This window comes from Hypanus sabinus, chromosome 21 (assembly GCF_030144855.1).
Source record: "Hypanus sabinus isolate sHypSab1 chromosome 21, sHypSab1.hap1, whole genome shotgun sequence".
Taxonomy (NCBI): domain Eukaryota; kingdom Metazoa; phylum Chordata; class Chondrichthyes; order Myliobatiformes; family Dasyatidae; genus Hypanus; species Hypanus sabinus.
Window position 1 is genome coordinate 3,454,273 of NC_082726.1, and position 5,950 is coordinate 3,460,222.

Here is a 5,950-nt window from a genome sequence, read left to right on the forward strand (position 1 = left end):
GTGGAAAGTAGCACTTCTGTTAATTGCTGTAATTTCCAAATCTTGCTAGGTATATTCATTTCAGGGGAGGGGTTGTTTAATAGTCTTTTATATACAGTTTCTCATAAAGTTCTATTTATTTTCCTGTAAACGCCTGCAAGGAAAGGAATCTCAAGTTAGTACAAGTATCAGAAATGTATTTTTATAATATTTTTAACTTTGAACTTATTAATATTTAAAACATACATAACATTTAACATATAACATATAACCATATAACATATAACAATTTATTAAATTATGCCTTTGGAGTACTTTTGCAATTACGGCTTTTATTTCAATAAGCATCCCTTAATTCTTTGTGGATAATTGCTCCAATCTGGGTTGTGATTGCTTTTCTGGTGAGGTCTGGTGCCAAAACAAATGTGTCCATAATTCTGGATAGGGTGGACAGACAGGGAGTGTGTGAGAGGGAGATGTGAGACCTCAGACACTAGAGGAGGATGGGGAGAGTATAACAAATTTTGAATGTGATAGAAGGATAATAACGCAGGACTGATATTTTTTAAGTATCACAACTTTGGCAGGACTTTAAATCCACAAAACAAAATTTTGGAGGAAGGTTTTCATCCCAACAGTTGAACTGACCGTGAATTATCACAACCAGAATTATCTATTTTTTCATTTATTGGGATTTAGGCAACACTGTATTTATTATTCACCCTTATCTGGCTTTTAGAACGTGGCATTGAGCTTCTTAAACTGTTGTGAAGATCCAGATCTCTGGTGCCAGGCCACTCTGGAAGATAATAAGGGATTCCTATAAGTGAAAGGGAATGATACACATGTGAAAGGAGATGCTGAGATGTCCTTACAGTGTAGGTTCCATCACAAACTGCACCATATGTCAACTCCAAACCTTGTAAGAATTTCCTGGGTTTCCCTATGATCACCTCCCATTGAATGTTCCAATTTATTATCAAAGTACTGTAAAGAGATGGCTGCATTAATTCAGAATGACAGATACCAAAGTGCAACTTTCTGTTGATGGAGGACCTTTCTTCATTTAAAAAAATTTACACTGGATTATTTACACAATGCAAATTTGATAAAAGCATGAACTGTGTGAATTAAAAATTCACTTTGAACCATGGTGAAATCAGAGTTGGCTCAGTCAAACAACATCATACAGGAAATGAACAATCTGACCTTTGGAGAAAAGTTGTGGAATTTAAAAAAAATTAAAGCAAATAGTAAAAGGCAAGAACAGAGTGTCGAAGTAAACACACATACCCTCTTGACAAGGGTCTTCAGTAATGACCCTAGTGCAGAGGGAGAGACACTGAGGTGCAAACAAAAGTTCACTGAATTTCAATAACATTGCTGATTTATTTTCCATCTCAATCATATTCTCCCTGACTACCCATGAACCTACCAACCTAGGCTTTATATACTCTTACATACCCCATAACAGGTTAAAAGAACCAGCAGAAATGGAACACACTGGAGTCTGGTTTTGCTACAAACAAAACACTATTTATTAGTATCAACCAATAATAGTAAACTTAAAACCAGATAAACCAAGGATTAACAGTATTAGGCACATATAGGTGTGAGTGTATTTTTCCCAAACTCATTCAAACTTAGGTGGTAAATGATACAATCTTCTGATGGTATGGGAGAAAGTTCAGTTCAATGCATGAGGTTGCTGTTGTTGGTAAGAGAGAGAGATTTGTAATCCAAAGGCATATGTTGTGAAAAGACAATTACGTTGATATTCCACAGATTCCACAACAACAATACAAAATAACAATAGCAGTAGGTTTTATCTCCAAAGTTGTTCCACTCCACAAGTGAAGTATCACCAACAGTGATCTTCAACGAATATCCTTTCAACACAAGTGGCACCACACCTGAGTTCAGCTACGGGACATCCCAACGTGGTGGCCACAGGATACTCAAACAGAATCCACGTATGGATTATCACCAACAGCAGTTTATCACAAAAAAGGGACTATCTTCAAGGGAACCACCACTCAGGCAAAGGTCGACACACCGGCAGATTCCACAAGGTTACCTCAAACACATAACCTAATAGCCACTTATCCAGTTCCATGATTTGCCACAGAGGTGCCTGTCTTCAGTGAACTACCATACCCAGACAATAGACAATAGACAATAGACAATAGACAATAGGTGCAGAAGTAGACCATTCGGCCCCTCGAGTCTGCACCGCCATTCTGAGATCATGGCTGATCATTCACTATCAATACCCAGTCCCTGCCTTGTCCCCATATCCCTTGATTCCCCTATCCATCAGATTATCTATCTAGCTCCTTCTTGAAAGCATCCAGAGAATTAGCCTCCACCGTCTTCCGAGGCAGTGCATTCCACACCTCCACAACTCTCTGAGAGAAGAAGCTCTTCCTCAACTCTGTTTTAAATAACTGACCTCTTATTCTCAATCCATGCCCTCTGGTACTGGACTCTCCCAACATCTGGAACCTATTTCCTGCCTCAATCCTATCAAATCCTTTAATTATCTTAAACGTTTCAATCAGATCCCCTCTCAATCACCTCAATTCCAGCGTTTACAAGCCCAATCTCTCCAATCTCTCTGCGTAAGACAGCCCTGCCATCCCAGGAATCAACCTAGTGAATCTACACTGCACTTCCTCAATTGCCAGAATGTCCTTCCTTAAACCTGGAGACCAAAACTGTACACAATATTCCAGGTGTGGTCTCACCAGGGCCCTGTACAAATGCAAAAGGACATCCTTGCTCTTGTACTCAATTCCCCTTGTAATAAAGGCCAACATTCCATTTGCCCTCTTCACTGCCTGTTGCACTTGCTCATTCACCTTCATTGACTGATGAACTAGGACTCCTAGGTCTCTTTGCATTTCTTCCTTACCTAACTCTACACTGTTCAGACAATACTCTGCCCTCTTGTTCCAGCTTCCAAAGTGGATAACTTCACATTTATTCACATTGAATGACATCTGCCAAGTATCTGCCCACTCACCCAGCCTATCCAAGTCTCCCTGTATTCTCCTAACGTCCTCTTCGCATGTCACACTGTCACCCAGTTTAGTATCATCAGCAAACTTGCTGATATAGTTTTCAATGCCCTCATCTAAATCGTTGACATAAATCGTAAAGAGCTGTGGTCCCAATACAGAGCCCTGTGGTACCCCACTAGTCACCTCCAGCCAGTCTGAGAAACACCCATTCACTGCTACCCTTTGCTTTCTATCTGCTAACCAGTTTTCTATCCATGTTGAAACCCTGCCCCCAATGCCATGAGCTCTGATTTTACTCACTAATCTCCTATGTGGCACCTTATTGAATGCCTTCTGAAAATCTACTGGCTTACCCTTGTCTAACATCCTTGTTACACCCTCAAAAAACTCCAACAGATTAGTCAAGCATGATTTGCCCTTGGTAAATCCATGATGGCTCGGCCTAATCCTATTTCTGCCATCAAGATGTGCCACGATTTCGTCCTTAATAATGGACTCAAGCATCTTCCCCACAACTGACATTAGGCTAATAGTTAATAGCTAATAGTTCTCCGTTTTCTCCTTCCCTCCCTTCTTGAAAAGTGGGATAACATTAGCCACTCTCCAATCTTCAGGAACTGATCCTGAATCTAAGGAACATTGGAAAATGATTACCAATGCATCCACAATTTCCTGAGCCACCTCTTTTAGAACCCTCAGATGCAGACCATCTGGACCCGGGGATTTATTAGCCTTCAGTCCTACCAGTCTACTCATCACAGTTTCTTTCCTAATGTCAATCTGTCTCAATTCCTCTGATATCTTATGACCCTGGCCCATCCATACATCCAGGAGATTGCTTGTGTCCTCCCTGGTGAAGACAGATCTAAAGTACGCATTAAATTCTGTTGCCATTTCCCTGTTTCCCATAACAATTTCTCCCAATTCATTCTTCAAGGGGCCAACATTGTTCTTAACTATCTTCTTTCTCTTCACATAGCTAAAAAAGCTTTTGCTATCCCCTTTTATATTCCTGGCTCATATATATTCAGCTCATACCTGATTTTTTTCTCTCCGTATTGCTTTTTTAGTTAAGATCTGCTGTTCCTTAAAACTTTCCTAATCATCTGTATTCCCACTCATCTTAGCCCTGTCATACTCCTTTTTCTTTAATGCTATACAATCTCTGACTTCCTTTGTCAACCACTGTGGCCCCTTCCCCCTCTTTGAATCCTTCCTTCTCATTGGAATGAACTGCTTTTGCATCTTTTGTATTATCCCCAAGAATATCTGCCACTGCTGATCCACTGTCTTTCCTGCCAGGGCATCTGCCCATTTAACTTTGGCCAGCTCTTCCCTCATGGCTCCGTAGTCTCCTTTATTTAATTGCAACTGACACCTCTGATCTGCCCTTATCCCTCTCAAATTGTAGATAAAAACTTATCATGTTATGATCACTACTTCCTAATGGCTCCTTTACTTCAAGATCACTTATCAATTCCTGTTCATTACACATCACCAAGTCCAAAATAGCCTCGTTCCTGGTTGGCTCAAGCACAAGCTGTTCCAAAAATACATCCCTTAGACACTCCACAAACTCCCTATCCTGGGGTCCAGCACCTACCTGATTCTCCCAGTTCACCTGCATGTTGAAATCTCCCATAACGACTGCATTACCTTTAGCACATGCCAATGTTAACTCCCTAATCAACTTGTACCCAATATCCACGCTACTGTTTGGGGGCCTGTACACACCACCCATTAGGGTCTTTTTACCCTTACTGTTCCTCAGCTCAATCCACACAGACTCTACTTCCCCTTTTCCCAAGTCACCTCTTGCTAAGGACTGAATCTCATTCCTCACCAACAGGGCCACCCCACCCACTCTTCCCATATTTCTGTCTCTACGATAGCATGTATACCCTGGTACACTCAATTCCCAGGCCTGATCCCCTTGCAGCCATGTCTCCGTTATCCCAACAATATCGTAGTTCCCCATTTTCATCTGAGCTTCAAGCTCATCTGTCTTATTTCTGACACTACGCGCATTCAAGTATAGAATTCTGAGCCCATTCCTCCTCTCTTTGCTTAAAACACTGTCTACTGTACCTAACCCAGCTCCTTGAACTTCCATCAGGCTAATTGCACCCTGAATTTTGATGACCTTCTCAAGATCACCCAAACCTTCTACACATTTAACCCCATGCTCCTTCTGACCAACCCTCTGGATCTGGATCCCTGCCCCCTGCACATCTAGTTTAAACCCCCCCGAGCAGCACTGGCAAACACTCCTGCAAGAATGTTAGTACCCCTCCGGTTCAGATGTAGACCGTCCCTTCGAAACAGATCCCAATGTCCCTGGAACAAAGACCAATTATCCAAAAACCTGAACCCTTCCTTCCTGCACCATGCTCTCAGCCTCGTATTAACGTGCATAATCATTCTATTCTTCGCCTCACTCGCACGTGGCACAGATAGCAATCCCGAGATTGTCACCCTGGAGGTCCTGCCTTTCAGCTTCACTCCTAACTCCCTGAACTCTCTAAGCAGGACCCCCTCACTCACCTTACCTACATCGTTGGTCCCTACATGGACCACTACATCTGGGTTCATGCCCTCACTCTCAAGAATAGCCAAAGGGTAAACACACACATGGTATTCACAAAGGTTTGCCCCTCACCAGAGAACCCAGTCCTGCGGATTAACTAAGTGACAATCACACTTCCGTAGCCGAATGGGCTAATTGGAGAGAGAGCCAAACAGTGATCTCTTTGTCACTAGGTTTCTTCTGCTCCAAACCTTCCTCACCTCTCCTCTCTCTTGTCTTCCTGCAAACTTGTTCTAGTTGCAACAAACTTGTGAGAGTCATTTATTAATACCCTGGATTGATCTTAACTCCCCCCTTTTGGGCTACTGAAAGCTTAAACTAGCGACTGACTCACTGGTGTCTTTCATTGACTGAATCCATC